Source organism: Felis catus, chromosome D4 (assembly GCF_018350175.1).
Source record: "Felis catus isolate Fca126 chromosome D4, F.catus_Fca126_mat1.0, whole genome shotgun sequence".
NCBI classification, from domain to species: domain Eukaryota; kingdom Metazoa; phylum Chordata; class Mammalia; order Carnivora; family Felidae; genus Felis; species Felis catus.
This window is the reverse complement of record NC_058380.1, coordinates 52,791,661-52,813,895: the sequence shown is the minus strand read 5'-3', so window position 1 is coordinate 52,813,895 and position 22,235 is coordinate 52,791,661.

Below are 22,235 nucleotides of genomic sequence, written 5' to 3'. Positions count from 1 at the left end.
ATGGATTGTCAGTTACCTTATAGTACAATGATCAAGCTAGGAATTAAACCAAAGCTGTGACTGAAGTCATTGCACCAGAAACAGAACATGAAAGAAAGGAAAAGGGCACAGTGTGCAGTATATGAGAAATAAAAATGAAAACAGCAGTAACAGAATTAAAAAGACTGTCTCCAGAGTTGTTGATTTCATCATTGGAAAATTATAGCAGTATATGCAGAGAGCCAAATAATGTGTCTTAAGTTATGTCTTTGTTCAAAAAAAATTTTAGAGAGAGTGAGTGAGAGTGCAAGTGGGGCAGAGGGGCAGAGGGAGAGAGAAAGAGATAATCTTAAATTGACTCCACACTCAGCGCAGAGCCAAATGTAGGGCTCAATTCCATGACCCTGGGATCATGACCTGAGCCGAAATCAAGAGTCGGCCAACCGACTGAGCCACCCAGATCCCCTTCAGTTATCTTTTATTAATTGATATCACTTGGTTAGTCCTCTCTGACAATTGGTTGTGCATCCATCTGTCAATCATCTTTCTTTAACACCTAGCCCATGTTTTTTATTTATCACTAACATATTATTATATTTACCATATATCTAATAAGATTAGGCAGCATAACATAATGGAATATTAATGAACTTTGGAGTTAGTGTATTGTTAGTCTTTTGATGTTCAGCTCTAGTACCTACCAGCTTAATTACTTTGGGCAAAGTACTTAATGTCTCTGAACTTCAATTTGCTTTATCTATGCAAAGGAACATTTTATAGTTTGAAATGAAGGTACAATTAGATAATTTCTGTGACAAGCCCCCACCACAAAGTAAATGATTAGCTAACCTGGTAACCCAGCAAACAAATGAAATAAATTTTCTGCCAGAATAATTTTTATATAAAATTGTCTCTTTCTTCCATGACGCTCATCAGTTAACATCAACTTGTTCCTCTTTTCCAGAATTAAATTTAAAATAGTTGTTTCTTCAATTGTCATCCTGCTGCATTTGACACCAGAGCTCACCCTTCATTTCTGAAAATCCTTGGTCCCCTGGCTTTCATAGCACCATTCGTTCTGATATATTTTTTAATATCTTAGCTGTTTTTTTTAATGAAGGATATACATATATATATTCATATTATCATGAAATTCAGTCATGATTTCCAGCTGTTTTTGAAAACACATCACCTGTATTGGGATATTTTATAAAATAGGAGTTGTATATCCCTAACGAAGAAGTCAGAAAATTTAGTCTTAGTTTTTCTTGACGCTAGGAGAGTGGAGGCATAGAAATGAAGCTGTGCCAATCAAGTTGAACTATGTGGGATTTTAACTGGGAAGTGACGAATGAGACTGTGTGAAGATTAGGATAAAAGCATTCAGCATAAAAGCACAAGATTGAGGGTCTTGTGGTCCATGGCCAGTCTCCATGATTGCACTTGCAGCTCCTGGGTCTTTGCTGGCACATTCCTGTGACATCGGTGGAGACTTTGGCTGCATATTCCCTAAGCCTGAATCTCTAGCGGTTACAAATGTCCTCGGAGCTACCTATTATCTTTAATCTCTTCTCCTGAGTAAACTAGCTACAAGGGTTTCAGTTGTTAGTGACAAAGATCAGTGACTGACACAATGTCCCTCAAATGACTGTCCATGACCTTCTATATTCCAGTCCTAACTAAAAGTTTTTCACCATGTCAGCCAAGACTCAGAAGTTAATAACTGCCAAATATTTATTTCTGTCTTTGACATCAGTCATTTGAGCCTCACACATTATTTCCATTCATTTATTAGACATCCCCACATGAGTATGTATCAAAAGTTCTCAAACTAAATACATTCATAACTTACTCTCACTACATCACACATACAGTCAGATGTAATTTATCAGTCAAGCCAAACACGTTTTTTGTTGTGTTTTTGTGCTGTTGTTGTTTTGTTGAGGTGTTTTTTTTTTTCTGTTTCTAGATGTGATTGAGTTCAGTCTAAATTTCAGTTTATCTTCTTTAACTGTTCTGTCCAGTAGCAATTTATGCGATGATGCAAATGTTCAAAGACTGTGCTGTCCAAAATGGTAGGCAGTACCCACCTGGAGCTATTGAGTGTTTGAAATATGGCTGGTGCAACTGAGGAGCTAAGTATTTAATTTTGTTTAAATTTTATTAAATTTATATGGAAGTTTCAGTAGCCACACATGGCTAATACCTTCCATATTGAACATTGTGGTTTGGTATTATATCCCTCAGCTTTGGTTTAATTTGCAGATGCAGCAAACTGTATTTTTATTCAGATTGGGTGGATAGAAATTTTTACAATAAGACTTGAGATTTTTCCTTTAGAAATAATGCTCATTACATTGTCTAGGTCAGCATTTTATACTGATAACTCTTTGGGTATTAACCACTGACCAGTTTTATGGCCACCTAACTGTAGTGTCCAGAATGATCGTTCTGAACTATTGATGTATGCCAAGTAAAACAATCAATAAGTTCCCTCAAGCTCTATGATATCTGTGCTAGCAAAGTTGATCATCTGAAACTGCCAGGTACATAGACTTTGTATCAAGTGAAAGAACAGATGTTTACCTTGCTTTTGGAGGAATTTGTAAAACTCCTGCCTGAAATAAAGTTGCTAGTACATTTCAAATTTGAAACTGCTCTATTTTTTTTTTTTTTAAACCATAGCTTAAGTAACAGATTTCCTTAGTGTGGGCTCTGGGGATGAGTTAGAGGTTATGCTTAGAACACCTGAATCAACTATTTGTAACTAATTGTGCTACTGGAAACAATTGGAAATTTAACTAAACAAGACTTTTGAGGACTTTTTTCTCTAAATTAACAAAAGTCACACATTCTTTATTATTCTAAAGACGAAGCATGGGCAAAATTTTTCTCTACAGAGTCAGATAGAAAATATTTTAGAGTTTTTGAGCCAAGAAGCAAAATCAAGGGTATTATATAGACATGTACATCGTCAGTTATAAATGTAAAAGTCTGATATACTTTTAAAAAAATATATGGCCTATACTGTTATAGTAAGCATTGTAAATCTATGTCTGTGTATTTTTTGTTCATATATATTTGTTTTTGATGTCTTATTCTGTTCTTAAGAGTATTATTCCCTCATAGTCTGCAGAGCTTAATTCATTCTAAGGTCACTTAGAGATTGTTCTACAAGTTTAATGTATTACAATTGCTATTAATTGTTGGTGCTTTTCTTAGTTTTCCTCAGGAGGTTTGTGAATTTAATTTTATGACATTTTACTTAGTTTTTTTTAAGTTTCTGATTTTAATTCCAGCCTGATTAACATGCAGTGTTATATTAGTTTTAGGTGTACAATATAATGATTCGACAATTCTATACATTACTCAATGTTCATCATAAGTGTACTCTTTAATTCCCATCACCTGTTTCACCTATCATGAAACCCTTTTCCCCTCTGATAAACATCAGTTTCTTCTCTAAAGTTAGAAGTCTGTTTCTTGGTTGTCTATTTCTCTTTTTTCCCCCTTTGTTCATTTGTTTTGTTTCTAAATTCTATATATAAGTGAAATCATATGGTATTTACCTTTCTCTGCCTTCTTTCATTTACCATTGTACTTTCTAGCTCCATCCATGTTGTTACAAATGGCAAGATGTCATTATTTTTATATATTTTATACATATATATATCTTCTTTCCATTCATCTATCAATGGACCCTTGGGCTGCTTCCATAATTTGGCTGTTGTATATAATGCAGCAATAAACGTAAGGGTTTGCGTATGCTTTTGGATTTGTGTTTTTGTAGTTTTGAGGTAAATACCCCGTAGTGTGATGAATCCATTGTAGAGTAGTTGTATTTTTAATTTTTTGAGGAATCTCCATACTGTTTTCCACAGTGGCTATACCAGTGGTATAGTACCAATAGTACACAAGGGTTCCTTTTTCTCTACACCCCCACCAGCCCACTTGCTGTTTCTTGTGTTTTTGATCTGAGCCATTCTGACAGGTATGAGGTTATATCTCTTTGTAGTTTTGATTTGCATTTCCCTGATGATGAGTGATGTTAAGCATCTTGTATCTGTTATCTTCTTTGGAGGAATGTCTGTTTGTTACTTCTGCCCATTTTTTAAAAGATTTTAAAGTAATATCTACATGCAGTGTGGGGCTCAAACTTACAACCCCAAGATCAAGTGTTACATGCTCTACTGACTGAGCCAGCCAGATGCCCCTCTTCTACCCATGTTTTAATTAGAATATTTGTTTGGGATATTGAATTGTATCAGTTCTTTATATATTTTGTATACTAACCTTTTATCAGATATGTAATTTGCAAATATCTTCTCCCATTCAGGCTATATTTTAGTTTTATTGATTATGTCCTTTGCTGTGCAAAAGCTTATTATTTTGTTGCAGTCCTAATATTTATTTTTGCCTTTATTTTCCTTGCCTCAGGAGACATACCTAGAAAAATGTTACTAGAAAAATGTTACCTGTTCTCTCTTCTAAGATTTTTATGGTTTCAGGCCTCACATTTAGGACTGTAATCCATTTTGAATTTATTTTTGTGTATAGTATAAGAAACTGATCCACTTTCATTCTTCTGCATGTAAATGGTTTCCCAAACCATTTGTTGAAGAGACTTTTACCCATGGCATATTCTTGCCTCTTTTATCTAAGATTAATTGACCATATAATTGTGGGTTTGTTTCTATTCTGTTCTGTTGATCTATGTGTCTGTTTGGGTGGCAGTACCATACTGTCTGGATTACTACAGCTTTGTAATATAGCTTGAAATCTGACATTGTGATACCTCCAGCTTTGTTTTTCTTTTTCAAGATTGTTTTGGCTATTTGGGATCTTTTGTGGCTCCACACAAAATTTAGGATAATTTGTGCTGGTTCTATGAAAAATGCTATTGCTATTTTGATAGGGCTTGCATTAAATATGTAGATTTGGGTCGTATGGACATTTTAACAATATTTGTTCCTCCATTCCATGAGCATAGAATGTCTTTCCATTTATTTATGTCATCTTCAATTTCTTTCACAGATGTTTTATAGTTTTCAGAGAACAGATCTTATATCTCTTTGGTTAGGTTTATTCCTAGGTATCTTATTGTTTTTGGTGCAATTATAAGTGGGATTAATTCCTTGATTTCTTTTTCAGCTACACATATAGGTGTGTAGAAATGCAACAGATTTCTGTATGCTGATTTTGTAGCATGTGACTTTCTTGAATCTGTGTATCAATTAGAGCAAATTTTTAGTGGAGTCTTTCAGGTTTTCCACGTAGAGTACCATGTCATCTGCAAATAGTTTAAATATGAAAGTTTGACTTCTTCCTTGCTGATTTGGATGACTTTAATTTATTTTTGTCCTCTGATTGCTGAGGCTATGACTTCCAATACTACATTAGGTAACAGTGGTGAGAGTGGACATACTTAACGTGTTCCTGACTGTAGAGGAAAAGCTCTCACATTTTCTCCATTAAGGATGATATTAGCTCTGGATTTTACATACATGGCATTTATGATGTTATGATGCTCCCTTTATCCCTACTTTGCTGAGGGTTTTTATTAAGAATGGATAGTTTTTAAAATATTTTTCTGCATCAATTGAGAGAATCCTATGGTTCTTATCCTTTTTAGTATGGTGAATCATATTGATTGATTTGTGAATATTGAATCACCCTTGCAACCCAAGTATAAATCCCACTTGATTATGATGAATGACTCTTTTAATGTACTGTTGGATTCAATTTGCTAATATTTTGTTGAGAATTTTTACATCCATGTTCATCAGGGATATTGACCTGTAGTTCTCTTTTCTAGTGGGGTCTTTGTCTTACTTTGGAATCAAGGTAATGCTGGCCTTGTAGAATGAGTTTGGAAGTTTTCCTTCCATTTTTATTTTTTGGAACAGTTTGAGAAAAGAATAGGTATTAACTCTTCCTTAAATGTCTGGTAGAATTCCCCTGGGATGCCATTTGGCCCTGGACTTTTGTTTGCTGGGAGAGTTTTGGTTACTGATTCAATTTCTTTGTTGGTTATTGGTCTGTTCAAGTGTTCTATTTCTTTCTGTTACAGTTTTGGTGGTTTATGTTTTTAGGAATTTATCCATTCCTCCCAGATTGCCCAATTTGTTGGCATATAATTTTTCATAATATCCTAAAATGATTTGTATATGTGTGGTGTTGATCTCTCCTCTCTTATTTGTGCTTTTATTTACTTGGGTTCTTCTTTTTTCTTTTTGATAAGTCTGGCTGGGGTTTATCAATTTTATTAATTTTTTTCAAAAGTCAAACTCCTGATTTCAGTGATGTATTCTACTGCTTGTTGTTGTAGTTTTATTTGTTTATATCATTTATTTTTGCTCTAATCTTTACTATTTCTCTTCTTCTGGCTTTATGCTTCATTTGTTGTTCTTTCCTAGCTCCTTTGGGTATGAGTTAGTTTGCATTTTGAAATTTTTCTTGCTTCTTGAGATAGACCTGTATTGCTATATCCTTCCCTTTTATGACTGCTTTTGCTACATCCCAGAGGTTTTGGACCATTGGGTTTTCATTTTCGTTTGTTTCCATGTATTTTTTTATTTGTTCTTTAATTGCCTTGTTGACCCATTCATCTTTAGTAGGATGTACTTTATTTTTTTTTAATTTTTTTTAACGTTTATTTATTTTTGAGACAGAGAGAGACAGAGCATGAACGGGGGAGGTGCAGAGAGAGAGGGAGACAGAATAGAAAGCAGGCTCCAGGCTCTGAGCTATCAGCCCAGAGCCCGACGCAGGGCTCGAACCCACGGAGCGTGAGATCGTGACCTGAGCTGAAGTCGGACGCTCAACCGACTCAGCCAACCAGGCGCCCCTAGTAGGATGTACTTTAACTTCCATGTATTGGTGGTCTTTCCAAATGTTTTCTTGTTGTTGACTTCAAGTTTCATAGTTTGTGGTCTGAAAATATGCATGGTATGATCTCCGTCTTTTTATACATATTGAGACCTAATTTGTGACCTAGTATGTTCAGGAGAATGTCCCATGCACACTTAATAAGAATGTGTATTTTGCTGCTTTAGAATGAAATGTTCTGAATATATCTCTTAAGTCCATCTGGTCCAGTGTGTCATTCAAAGCCATTGTTTCCTTGTTAATTTGTCCATTGATGTCAGTGATGTTTTCCTTGTTAATCTGTCCATTGATGTCAGTGGGGTGTTAAAGTCCCCTACTATTTATTATTGTATTTTATCAATGAGTTCCTTTATTTTTGTTATTAATTGTTTTATATATTTGGGTGTTTCAAATTTGGGGCATAAATATTTATAATTGTTAGATCTTCTTGTTGGACAGACCCCTTTAATATGACATAGTGCCCTTCTTCATTTCTTGTTACACTCTTTGGTTTAAAATCTATTTTGTCTGTGGCACCTGGGTGGCTCACTCGGTTAAGCGTCCAACTTCTGCTCAGGTCATGATCTTGAAGTTCACAAGTTCAAGCCCTGTGTCAGGTTCTGTGCTGACAGCTCAGAGCCTGGGGCCTGCTTCAGATTCTCTGTCTCCCTCTCTCTCTGCCCCTCCTCTACTCACACTCTGTCTCTCTCTCTCTCTCTCAAAAATAATAAAAACATTTAAAAAAAATTTAAAATCTAATTTGTCTGATATAAATGTTGCTACTCTGGCTTTCTTTTGACCTGCATTTGCATGGTAACTGTTTCTCCATTCCCTCACTTTCAATCTGCACGTGTCTTGACATGAGTCTTTTATGGGCAACATATAGATGAATCTTGTGTGGTTTTTTTTGTGTGTGTGTTTTTGTTTGTTTTCATTCCATCACTATGTCTTTTGATTGGAAAATATCGTCCATTTGCACTCAAAGTAATTATTGATAGGTGTGTATTTATTGCCATTTTATTATTTGTTTCATAGCCGTTTTGGTAGTTCTTCTCTATTTTTTTCTTCCCTTGCTCTCTTTTCTCATGATAAGTTGACTTTTTTTAGTGATATACTTAGATTCCTTTCTCTTTATTTTTTTCAGGTCTATTGCTGTTCATTTGGTTTGTATATAAATAACATCTTCTGCATATAGCAGTCTATATTAAGTTGATGGTCATTTAAGGTTGAACCCATTCTTTATTCTTCTCCTCCCCATGTTTTAGGTGTATGGCATTATACCATACAACCTTTTATTTTGTGAGCCCCTTGACTGATTTTTACAGATATACTTATTATTACTGCTTTTGTACTTCTTACTTTTCCTATTCTTATTTATGGTCTTTCCTTTCTACTCAAGTATCCCTTTTAACATTTCTTTTGGGAAAGGTTTAGTGGTCCTTAATTCTTTTAACTTTTGTCTGGAAAAATCTTTATCTGTCCTATTCTGAATAACAGCCTTGCTGGATAGAGTATTCTTGGCTGCAGATTTTTCCCTCTCAACACTCAAAACATTCCCTTCTGGCATGCAGTGTTTCTATGAAATATCAGCCGATAGCCTTATTGAGTTTCCCTTGTATGTAACTGTTTTCTTTTTTCTTATTGCTTTTAAAATTCTCCCTTTATCACTGCTCTTCACCACCTTATTTTCTGTGTGTCTTGGTGTGCACCTCCTTTGGTTGATTTTGTTGGGGGCTCTCTGTGCCTAGATCTGGATTTCTCTTTCCTTCCCAAGATTTGGGAAGTTTTCAGCTATCAATTTTTCAAATAAATTTCCTGCCCCCTTTTCTTTCTCTTCACTTTCTGGGATGCCTATCATGTGAATGTTATTACATTTAATAATGTCACTAAGTTCCCTAAGTCTAATCTCATTTTAGATAATTATTTTTTCCTCTCACTGCTCAGATTGATTACTTTCCATTACTCTGTCCTCCAGGTCACTGATTCTTTTTTTTTTTTTTTTTTTTTTTTGCTTCATCTAGTCTACTATTTATTTCATCTTCTGTATTTTTAATTTCATTTATTGTATTCTTCATTTTCTAATTGGTTCTTTTGTTTCTCATTGTTAAGGGTCTCATGGTGTCCCACACTCTTTTCTCAAGTCTAGTGAGTAACTACGATCATTACTTTAAATTCTGTGTCAGGCATATTACCTATCTCCGTTTTGCTTAGGTGTCATACTATAATTTTGTCCTGTTCTTTCATTTGGGACACATTCCTCTGTCTCCTCATTTTGTCTAACTCTCTGTGTCTGTTTCTGTTCAGAGACAGCTATGTCTCCTTCACTTGAATGTAATGACCTTATAAAGAATGGATCCTTTAGTGCGCTCCTATGCATTGTCCCCTGTTCACTAGAACCTGGCACTTCATGGGTATCTCCTATTTGTGATACATGTGCTCTGTTGTGGCTGAGCCCCTTTTTCCTTCAGTCCAGTTTTCTATAGTGGCTCTCCTTGGCTGTTGTGGGCAGTGTTTGGTCCCTGAGGTGTTAGTGGGCTGGTCTGGGGACTCTTTTTTAAAAATTTTTTTTTAACATTTATTTATTTTTGAGAGACAGAGTGAGACAGAGAATGAGCAGGGAGGGGCAGAGAGAGAGGAAAACACAGAATCTGAAGCAGGCTCCAGGCTCCAAGCTATCAGCACAGAGCCTGATGCAGGGCTCAAACTCATAGACTGTGAGATCATGACCTGAGCTGAAGTTGGACACTTAACCGCCTGAGCCACCCAGGCGCCCCTGGCCTGGAGACTCTTTTAGCTTGATTTGAGTCAGACCAGGTATCTACTAGAGATACAGTAGCAGAGACCTGGAGGGCATTTTCCCTGGTTGTCCCCTGAGAAGCTTTCACCGGTGGGCAGGGCCTATAGTCAGACCAGTTGTCTGTTTCCAGTCCACTGTGTGGTTATCTTTCTCTTCCTCTGGATCAAGAGTCATACTGAGTGATGCTGGCTACTGTAGGGGCTGCTTGTTCACTACAAGTCTGTAACACCACTCTATATAGGCTCTGGCCAAGACTATATTAGAGAGGGTGGATATGTCAAAGCATAGTGCAGGGGCAGTGATTTGGGGTGGGGAACCTAGCAAGCTTTTCATGCCCCTGCCCTCTGTGGGAAGGGTCCTGCTGTGGAGGGACTGAGGCAGCCTATCCAGAGGGGTAGACCCCTGGAAGCACAGCATGGTGGGACAGGGAAGCCATGCCAACAAGTTAGGTAGTGAGTCATGCAAATGGCCACATGTTTATGTTGGGAGGCATGGGAGGAAAATGGCACTTTCCAGTTCATTTGTTCCTAGAGGAGTTCCCCAGTGATTTCTGTCCCTCCAAGACATGCTCTGAGATAGTAAGTAAATCTCCCTCCTGTAGGCCGAGGCTTCTTTCAAACTTCTGCTTCTATGCTGTATCTCTGAGCTGTTTGTTGTACTATATTTTTACAGGCATGGACTCAGTTTCCTCTCATCTTCCCAATTCTCACAGAGTGAACCCTGCTGTTTTTTAAAAACATGTTTTAAGTCCTGCTGGTTGAAAGAACTCATGAAATTTGAAATTTTGTCCCTCTGGTTTTCAAAGCCAAATGTTAAGGGGATTCATCTTCCCTGTGTGAGCTGCCCAGTGTAATAGTCTGTTTCTCTCACCTCTCTGTGCTTGTGGTATCCTTCCTTCCTGCAGATAGTCCCATGAGTCCCTTTAATTCCCAATTGTATCTCCTCCCTTCCTACCCTCTTCATTATGATATCTTCTTTACAAAAAGTTGTGGAGTTTATTCTGCCAGTCTTTGGGCTGTTTTCTGGGTTATCTGAGTGAGGGTTATCTAGTTGTATCCATGGGACGAGGTGAGCCTGGGGTCCTCCTACTCTGCCATCTTCCCTGGAAGTTTCGAAGAATTTCTTTTGAAATGTTCCCCCTCAATATGAGTGCTTAACTTTTTCCTTTTAGGTTTTGTGGGTACTGCTAGTGAACTCCCAGTCCAGACTCAGGTATTCTATCAGTAGCTAAAAGCCTCTGTCTCATAGTAATGTTGATATTCCAGCCTTCATGTTTCAACCAAGGGATAAATTGCCTGTAGCTCCATCTGCAATGATTTCTCCTGCAACCAAAGGTATACTGATCTCTATCAGCTGTAGTCCCAGGCAGCATTTCCAGCTTATTTTCAGCTTCCTTGATTCAAATGGTCAATTTTGGTCCTGGCCTATGCCCCTCATTGGTTTTTCAATATTTGCTATGAATGTGCTATGCTGCTCCACTCCTAGTTTACTTCTGTGCATTTAGAAACCATGGAAAACTTTTTTTTTTAATTGAGGTTCTGTTGTTCTTCGTATTGGATTTATAGTATTATAATTTAGTTCAGTACTTTTCCTGGAATTATCATGATTTAGTTGTGTGGGAGTAGAGTTTTCCAGTACTAAGCTCACATCCTTACAAAAGCCTTTAATGAATTTTCCAAAATTTGTCAGAAATACTCAGAAGGATAGAAACTTTTTTCTTTGAATGGCATTTCTTTACAGATCAATAGAAGTTCTTCTAGCCTCCGTGCAATTTTTCTGCACCAGTTAGAACCTTCTGGTTTACATGACAGATGTGGCTTGAAATGTTCTTGTGTAAACATCCATCATAAACACTGTGATATTGGCATACAGTATCTGTGAGTTCTCTCACCTTAAGTCAGATGGTGCATGAAGCAAATGTGGATCTTCCTTGCCTTTCTTTTTTTTTCAACTTTTTATTTTAAAGTAATAATAGAGCCACAGAGAGGTGTATAGAAATATACAGAATTGTCTGCCCTCTTTGTGAATGTAATATAGTAGTGGATTTTCTTGCAATTTTTTTGTTGCTATCTTCCACATTTTCTTCTAAATAATCGGTATACATTTGTACATAAAGATAGCTGCATTCAGGATGTATTTGCTTTTAAATTCTAACTTAATCTTTTAAAATTTTCTTTGAAGACAAACAGTGTTTCTATATTGAGATATGCAAATCATTATACAGTAAATATTTCAAAGCTTTTGTTAATTTTAGTCAGCATCACTAAAAAACAATGTTGTTTATTTTCATACACACACACACACACACACACACACACACAAGCGCTCACGATTATACACAGGCTGTCTTTGGAATGTATACAAGTAAAACTGTATGATAGCATAGTGTTTTTCAAAATGCAAATTACTATTTTAGAGAAGACCTGGACAGTGAGAACACCATCCACCTTCCTGTGGACGTTTGAACAGAAATAGCAGGGTCCTCTGCCTTCTTTTCATCCTGGTTATGGCTCATCTCTTTAATATTGTTTGTCTTGTATTTTGCCATATTTTTTTTCTCTTTTTTTCTTTACCGTTGCTTTCTCTAACTTCTTTTTCGGTATTCGTCATTAAGTTAATTAGTCTTCTGTCTTCATAGTGCAATTCTCTTCTCCATCTCTATACAATACAGCAGTCCATATACCTAAAACACCATTCATTTATTCATTCATTAGAGAACACTGCATCAGTCCTGTCAATTAATAGCTATTGTGAATGTCATTAAGTCCTATGGAGCTAGGAACCCATAATTGGGAATATGTCCTGAATGGCAGCAATAGCTCTCATGTGGGAATGTTAGTACGGGATCAAAAAAGAAAGAAAAGAAAGAAAAAATGAAAAGTTTCCTATTCAAGAATTTCAACATCCAAAATTACAGAATCTGTGTCCTTTTAGAATGTATATGACTTCAAAATTCCATTTGTGTTTTGGAGAAGTTTTGCTTACTTATCAACTTTACCCAGTTGTAAAAATGTGTTGGTTTTAATAGTTATTATTGCTGATTTTGTTTCAGAAGGGTCTCCATCTCTTCTTTCACTGAATTTTCTGCCAATAAGAATCAGAAAAGAAATGGAAAAGAGGCTAAAAGGAAAAGGTTTACCAGAGAGAAAGGCAGAGTGACATTTATTTTTAAAATTAAGTTGTAATAATTTATCTTGTTCACAGTGCAGATAGATACTGTCATACATTGTTCTTAGACTTACAAATATTTAGAAACTGTTTTAGAGGTATGGCAAATAAAACTTTAAAGTAATATACAATTACTCGAAAGGGCTTTTGGTAATGTGCTCAAAAGTTGCTTTTATAGGGGTGCCTGGGTGGCTCAGTCAGTTAAGTGTCTGACTCCAGCTCAGGTCATGATCTTACAGTTTATGAGTTTGAGCCCTGCGTCAGACTCTGTGCTGACAGCTTAGAGCCCAGAGCCCAGAGCCTGGAGTTCCCTTTGGATTCTGTGTCTCCCTCTCTCTCTCTGCCCCTCCCCTACTCGTGCTCTGTGTCTGTCTGTCTCTCTCTCTCTCAAAAATAAATAAACATTTTTTAAAAAATTTAAGAAGTTGCTTTTATACAAATTAATCTTAAATATACAGCATCTCCTAAATTTCTAATACACATGAAATATTTCCTTTATTTCTTTTTCTTTTCTTTTTTTGGTTCTGCCTGCAGTTTTTATTTTCTATTGTATTAACAAAGAAAGACTTTGGGAAATATAATTGCCCCAAAGAAAGAAATTGGAAATGTTTATCACAAATGTCAAGATGCTGCTTTCCTTATATGTAATATGTAGATTGTTAAATGGTCTGTTAATGCATAGATGGAACTCTATTGTATAGTTGTATTTATTTGTTGTTTACTCATTTATTCCTCATCTGATTAGCATCTGTGTTTTCTCCAAACTCATCTGAAATATTTGGTCTCAGAACTTGTGCAAACGCAGTGTTTCTGCCATTTATTTATAAGAAGAGGCTTTAAAAGCTGGGTTTTTTTTTTTTTTTTTTTTAAATAATACTGCCTTGGAAAAAATATACAGGTACACTTACAGATTTTTGCCATGGCCTTAGATAACATACACACGTGAGATTAAATACCTCATAAGATCGACCCCATTCCCTGGGAATATAAAAAGTCGTGTAAGACAGGCTAGGTGCATTTATGTAGGACATAGTTGCTACAGCTGTGCACATCTCAGCAATGTCCTCTTTGCTGAGGTAGAAAATGCCAGAGGCCAGCATACTTCATATCAATACCCACTGATAATATTTTGTACTTTAAAGAAACAAAAAATAAAAAAAAAGAACACAAGGGGGAAGAAAACAGGCCCTCAAGTGAGTGTTCTTATAATTCTACTTTCACGTTCGCCCCAAACTAACCGTGTTGTACAGCATATGTCGTTCTACTTCATTTTTCTCAGCTGTTCATTTTGATTGATACACTAAACCGAAATAGTTAACTGAGTAATAAAGTAGCCCATTTTTCTGAGTGTAGAGACTGTTGGAATCTTTGCTATCCCAAAGCACAACCCTCTGAAGCTGCCTCTGCAAATCAATCCCTGTGGGTGGCCTCTTGCAAAAAGAGTGTGTTATCTAACAACCTCACATAAGAAATGGAAAAGGGCAGGGGAGAAAAGATAAGAGAAATATCTTCCCTATCCAGGGACCACACTTCATCTTGCTACGAGCTAATTACTTTTTTCTTGAAATTTCCTGACCACAATACTCCTTATACCTTCTACAACTGTGGTAACTCAGAACTTCAAGGGTTTTTTAATGTTTTTTGTTGTTGTTGTTGTTTTCTCTCTCTCTTTATAAATCACTAGTGATTGATGTAGGAAATCATTCTATTCTGAGCCTGATAAACTTGAATGGACTTTTTTTTTTAAGATTTTATTTATAAGTAATCTGTACACCCAACGTCGGCCTCAAACTCACAACCCCAAGAGCAAGAGTCACATGCTCTATTGACTGAGCCAGCCTGGTGCCCCATCTGTAATGAACTTTGAATTATGTTATACAATACCATTATATGAAGAAAAAAAGCCCCCTAGATATGAGTGTTCCAAATATGTTCTCACAGATATGAGTCTTTATATAGGAATATTAGAAGAATATGTCTTTCACTTCATAAAGTGGAATCCCTGATGTGCTCCCAAAATGGAATGAATAGAAGACTAGGCAAAAGGAAAGTATCAAAACACAGAAGGGAGTTCAGTTCATATAATCTCAGGGAGTTTCAGCAAAGTATGCTTTTTTATTTATGCTATGTTCAGCAACAGAGAAAGCTTGAGACATGTTATTATTCCAGGAATGCGTTTGGGCCTGAACAACCAGAGATTCAACTGTACAGGGGTGACCATCCTCTCCCATCCTGGGTTACATGAATGGAGGTCTCCAAAGACCTAAGGAGCAATGGCTGAACTATGCAGTAACTCATGGAGAGCTGTAGGCCAGATATAACAGAGGTTCTGGAGCCATGTTCTGAATCTGGAAGGGTAAAAAGGGGTCAGGAAAGAGGAAGGAAATTGTGGCAGTAGAGAGGCCACTCAAATAGTTGCTTACAAGGGGATCAGCAAAGAAGGTTAGTCCTAACTACAAATTGGGACATAGTGTGGAACTTGGAGCCCAGGATTCAATAGTACATTAGCCCCCAAGCTTTTTAGAGAATCTATATTATTAAAGGCTACTTAGTGAAAGAGAAATGAGATTGGGGGCTATAGTTGGTATCTAATGCTAAGTAGTAGATGTAAGAAAGTGGCCAAGGGTAAGGAACAAAAATAGGAAATTTGGAGCTGGGGAACAGTGTGGGAGCTAGCAGCTACCTTGCACAAATATGCCACGACTGCCCCATGCCAGAATAATATCACTCTCTACTTTTAGAGAGGCACAAATTGCCTTTGATTTTGCTTTTCTGAGTCTATTTAGCCTTGGAAACTGAGTGATATTGAGCCTGAAGGAAAGGCGTTCAGCAGCATTGAGTGTAAAGAACTAGGGGTGGCAAAGTCAGGAGCTAAGAATCTGGAAGGCCTTATTCAAAGCAAGGACACTTTTAGGAAGGCACCGGCCTCTCTGGTACTCTTCCTGTTTACCGCCCTTGTAAATCTAGCTCATGCATTTGTAACAATCAATTCATGTGATGAAATATTTTATGAATATGTTAGTTGTATATTTTTTTAACTTTCCCCTTCTATTTTCTTTATTTTGTATGTTATGGTAAATATTCTCTTTTGTTTTCAATTAGTTTTCTAGAATCTTCTGAATTCACAGTACATTATCCATGTGACTATTGTATTTCTTCCTCCTCCTTTCTTTTCTTTTTTTAATTTTTTTTTAATGTTAATTTTTTTGTGATAGAGCATGAGCAAGAGAGGGGCACAGAGAGAGAGAGACATAGAATCTGAAGCAGGCTCCAGGCTCTGAGCTGTCAGCACAGAACCCGATGTGGGGCTCAAACTCACAAACTGTGAGAGCCGAAGCCAGATGCTGAACCAACTGAGCCACCCAGGCACCCCAACTCCTCCTCCTTTAATACCAGTCCTGTAATACGAAGTCCATTAGTGTTCATCTCCATTTCCTATAGCTGATAAAATATCTGACACACCATGACAATAAGTGGCCTACACAGCTCATTTTCTAAACATTTTTCTGTGTTTTCACGCTTTTTTGTGCTTGCATATTTTATTTACTTTTTTAATAAGATCTTTTTCAGGTTTATTTTTAATTTTGAGAGAGAGAGAGAAAGGGTAGGGGGGCAAACAGGGGAAAGACAGAGAGAAAGGGAGAGAGAGAGAATCCCAAGCAGACTCTGCAGGGTCAGCATGAGGATCAGACTCGCAAACTGTAAGATCATGACCTGAACGAAAATCTAGAGTTGGATGCTTAACCAACTGAGCCACCCAGGCGCCCCTGTGCCTGCACAGACTTTTTAATGGGAAGTTGGCAGGGACTTATCATGAGTTGTTAGCCCAGTTCTTTCTTAAAAAACAGTATTTTTTTTTTTACTCATTCATCATTGCTGCACAGACTGTCAATAGTCCAAACTGATAGTGCTTGAGAGCTCCCAGTTTATAGGTTTTTGTTTTGTTTTTTTTTTTTTTAAATCCTTCTTACCTTGGCTGCAGAATCCTTAGGCAAGAATCTGAGAGAGCTAGAGAAGTGGGTAAATTGTAGCACTTACAAAACCTGACGTTGGAAGCAAGTTGTCTGGATCCAATTCCCACCTTGTTATCTTACTAGATGCACAACTTTGGGGACCTTGGGTAGGTTTATGTTCTCTGGGCCTTAGTTTCTTTATTTGTAAAATAACATTACTGAGAGGATGTGATAAGGTGATAGAGAGAAGCATTTAGCACAGCACCTGGCAAAGAGTAACACTTATAGGGCTTTCATTATTGCTGTCTTAGAAGACCAGGGGTATATAATCTTACACAATTGCTTTGAAATCTGTATCAAGCATTTTTTTTAAATTATAGCTCGATCATACTTGCAGCAACAGAAACCAAAGATATATGCCTCTCTTAGTTTTCAAATGATACTGATGATTCTAAAAGTGAATAGATGCTAAATACTGTGGTTTATTAGCATGGCTTTAAATTTTCTGTCTTTGGATGATAAGCATACATCTCATGATCAATAGGGTTGTTTAAATCAAAACCATATTTATGATCAATCAAGACACCATGTATTTTAGTTTAAAAATATCAAAAGATGGAAGCCAAATATAGCATTGTTTGAGCCTTTGTTGTCAGCTTACCAAAGCTCATCTCCCAATGTGATCGAGCATAGATTTACAATTCTCAGAACAAATGGGGCTGAGTAGTGTGAAAGCAAACCAAGAGGTTTTGTTTAAATTGTGTGTGTGTGTGTGTGTGTGTGTGTGTGTGTGTGTGATTTTTCTAAGTTTAATTTATTTGGCATAATGTATCATTTTAATGTTTTGGGTTTTTTTTTAATCATAGTTAATATTTTTCTTACCGTGCTTGGACTTTGCTGCTCTTGATGGCTCTGGGCCAAAAAGATGAAAAAAAAATACACAATGAGATCTCTAAAACACCGAAACTACAAGCTTTTATGTACAGTTTTGAGGTCTAGCAGGTGCTAGCAGAAAAGAAAATAGAATCCTTGCTGTCTCACTATTATAGAAAAGTAAAATCAGTGGCATGGAGAACGAAATCCCAAAGTCCACAGACTTCTACACATCTCTTATTTATAACAATACATCTACATTAGGTAAAGCCTATCCAATTTTTTATGACTTAATTGGCTCTCTCTCTTTGCATTTATAACACCAATCTACTTTCTGTCTTTCAACATATATCTCAGAGAAAGGAAATAGAAAATAAAACACATTATTCAGTAGGATTTCATTGTGCACTGAGGGTAAAAAGCAGGCATGTATAAATGGAAACACATTTGAAAGCCTTCCCAACTGAAATCTGGCAGGAGGTAAAGCACTTCATTAGGATTTGTAACATCGATGGTGAACTGCTTCATACAAAGTGCTACATTTGCGAATAAGGCACAAAATTGACTGTCAAGGAGATGTAAGACCATAGCAGATTCCAATCCATTTTATACAAAGTAGTCTATGGGAACACTGTACCTCAGCAACTCCAAGATTTAGATTTCATAAACTGTTGGTAGAGATTCACCATTGAATCTTCATTTGGTTCTGAAATAAGTCCTCTTTATAATGACACTGTGTAAAGGGCACAGCTACACCCCGTTAGTCAATGAGCTTTTTACTGATATACTCAGAGAATTACTGGCAAAAAAGTAATGCACATTTCCTAAATTTTAAACAGAGACATTGACATATCCTAATTTCATAATGGTCATAATTATATGTCACTTGGCAAAATGTATGGTTCAAGATAATGTCAAAGTTGCATTTTAGAAATCAGGGTCAGATGTAAACAGTAAAGCCTCTGATCTTCTGCTCATATTGACTTCCATTATTGACAAGCTTATTAGCATGTAATAAGTATGTTTGCTTGCTGAGTTACAGACACGTGACTTGGAAGCACCTTTTAAAACACATCCCACTAGTCAGTATTTAACTGTCTCTTTACCAACCTCTTCCTCCAAACCACGATTCTTCTGCACCACTGACATTTTTTTTTTCTGGCTAAGAGTCAAAACCGTAAGGATGACCCTGTCTTTATTACCAATACCACTTATGTCATTTCATATGCCTCATGTCAAAACCCTAGGAATTTAATTATTTGCAGTGTATGAGGTAACATAAAGATTGGCTCTGTAAGACCTGTTTCCCACCTCATCCCATAAAAAGAAGTATATAACTTGCTATGTTTCCTTTTAGACTTGGATTTTAAGAATAAAAATCCTCAATATGATTTCTGTGCTTACATGTGGTTTGGATCTCCTACGCCTCCATAGATTCTTGGTATGTCTAATTCTCCCTTTCTGAAGGATTTTCTGCTCAATTTTTACTTCAATTTCAACTGTGTTGTCAGAGTACCAGCTCCTCAAGGGACATGAAAGATGTCTGGTTCTTCTGTATTGCAAAGTGATGTAGTGACGGTAGCATAGATGTGTTGGATTTCATTTATGTGAATATTAAAATATAGTCTTGTTTTAAGGAAAAGGTACAGCTTACTTGTAAATGGTGGGGAATTAAAGGGGTTCAAAATTTAAGTGGCTTGGAATAAATTATGTGAGAGAACTACAGAGTACCATTGTTATTTCTAGGTAGTATTTCAGCACAGGCCTGGTTTTAGGTTGTCTTCCTGTGATTTGGAAACTTCCTTGTGGACAAAAATCACCTGAAATACTTGCCAAACATACAGATTCTACAGAATCAGGCTGTATAACAGAGAAGGTTTGGTAATCTTAGATTTGACACATAGGAGCAACTGTTCAATAGTGCTTAAAGAGAAATATTGAGATGTGTAATGAAAGAAGAGACTGATGTGAAAGCATCCAGGACCTGAGGGAAGAAATAAAAGTCATCATGAAAAGCAGGTGGGAGTTTCTGCCTCGAACAGCACCAACGGTCAGTCATATTCCTGGGAGTTTTCATCAGAAAGAGAAGTTTTACATCCTCTAGTGACCAACGTTCTAGGTTGACTAGAAGCAGATGGTGTGGTAACCTGGGGAAACCAGATCAATTGAAGGTCCCTTTTCCTTTCTATATCATGTGAATCACTCCTCAAATCTAATGCGGAGATGATTGAAAGCACAAAAATGGAGAGAGAAGGTGATTGGAGAGCTAGAAACTCCAGGTCTTTCAACATCTAGTTCCCTGAGGAGAGAAAGAGCATATGGTCACCAGGACATGTGGGACTTCGGAAACTGGGTGCTCCACAAGTCTGTAACTCAAGTGTCAGAGTGCTGACCAAGGCACCAGTCTTCTAAAGCACATCAGAGGACTAGCTATTGGTAAAACTCATCTGATTCAACATGATTCAAATCCCTTTCAGATTTAAGGAACAAACTATATCTTTTTTTTTATCTTTTATCTTTTCATATCTCATTTTTTTATCTTTTTTTTATCTTTTCATATCTCTTTACTCCATTTTTTTTTCAGTATGTCACATGTGAAAGGAGTTACAGAACCATGAAAGGGACAAGAAACTCAGTTATGGAAAGTAATTTATTGGTTATATATTGCTGCATAGCAAAATATCCTAAAACATATCAGGTTAAGCCAATGGAGCTTCTGTGGTTCAGAAACCTACACGCTATGTAGCTGGGTCCTCTGACTCAGAATTTCTCCAAGGCTGCAATTAAGGTGTAACCTATGGATATAATCATCTCAAGCCTCAACTGTGGTATGATTTGCATCCAAGTCCAATGACATGGTTGGTGTCAGGAGTCAGTTCCATGATGGCTGTTGGCCTGTGACCGAATGCTCTCGCTGGCTCCTGGCTAGAGGCCTGCATCAGTCTCCTCCCGTGTGGTTTCTCCGTAGGACAACTCACAATATGTCAGAGGAGCAAGAGAGGGCAAGCAAGACAGAAGCCAGAGTCTTTTTGTAACCTGGTCTTGAAAGTGGTTTTGCCCTATTTTATTTTTAGAAGTGATTCACCAGTAGAACCCACAAGTAAGAGAAGGGATTAACAATGTCGTGAATACCAAGAGATAGGGAGCCATTTTAGAGGTTACAGATGTTAATGATAAATAGCTGAGGACAAGAGAACACTAGGTTTTGATGTAGAATCAAGCGTAATAATGAACTGCTACCTATTAGTAGCAATGATAACTACTAACAGGTGGTGGTGGCAATTGTGGTAATAGTTGTAAGAGCAGCAGTAATAGTAACACCAGGTCCAATGATAATAGTGATAAGAGAAAAAACAAATAATATTTAGAGCTTACATATTCTAGGTATGGGGACTGGATTTATTTCAGAGGCAGCTGGCTTTGATGTTTTGGAAAAAAAAAGCTTGACTGGTATTTTTTTGTGGTGATATGTGAAGGCTTCGGGGTATGATTTGAACAAGTTTTTATACACTGGAAGCTAACAGCCATTAGTGTTTTATAAAGTCACTTAAGTGGCTTGAGAGTAGGATGCAAACAGAAGACAGAGACTGAAAAAGTAAATTGTTCGGGTTAAAAATGAGAAATAGATCAGGGACATAAAGTCTTACCTAGAAAAGGAAAATCATAATGGAGAATTGTTGAAAGGAAAATTGACCTGAGGGAAAGGAGGAAGCTTGTAATTTGGTTCTAGTATTTCTTTAGTATTTAAAATTTCCTCTGAGTTCCCATAATCATTTTTTTCTATAGACAGCAGCTTGTGTTAGCAGTCCATGGAGAAAATGATGAAAAGTGTGCCTGGGGTGACACATCAGCATCATGGAAGCCAAGAGTAAGGACTGGGATCTGGCAAGGACACAGGCTGCTGAGGCAACAGTTCAGAAACAGACTTTGAGGGGGCACCTGGGTGGCTCAGTTGGTTAAGCATCTGACTTCAGCTCAGGTCACGATCTCATGGTTTGTGGTTTCAAGCCCTGTTTTGGGCTCTGTGCTAACAGTCCAGAGCCTGGAGCCTATTTCAGATTCTGTATCTCCCTCTCTCTCTCTCTGCCTGTCCCCTGCTCATGCTCTCTTTCTCAAAAATAAAAATTAACATACATACATACATAAACTTTGAGACCCAGTCAGGTTGCCTTTGATAGCCTACAGATGAGACCAGAATCCACACCCAACGATATCTTAGATCAGACTAACATTTCACATAGTGCCACACTGCTGGGGATGAGAGTAGGAGAGTAGATTCAAACTGTTATGATCAAAAATGGGACTTAAAATCCAGGAGCAAAGTAAAAGCAAAAGCAATTGAGGGATCCTAGCATACTGAGGGATGAGAAAGCTCTCATTTGACTTGTTTAGGAAAACAAGGCTGCCCTTATTATTTTTTATTTTTTTAATTTTTTTTAATTTATTTTTGAGCAAGAGAGAGAGACAGAATGTGAGCAGGGGAGGGGCAGAGAGTGAAGGAGACACAGAATCTGAAGCAGGTTCCAGGCTCTGTGCTGTCAGCATGGATTCCAATACCGGGCCCGAACTCAAGAACCATGAGATCATGACCCGAGCTA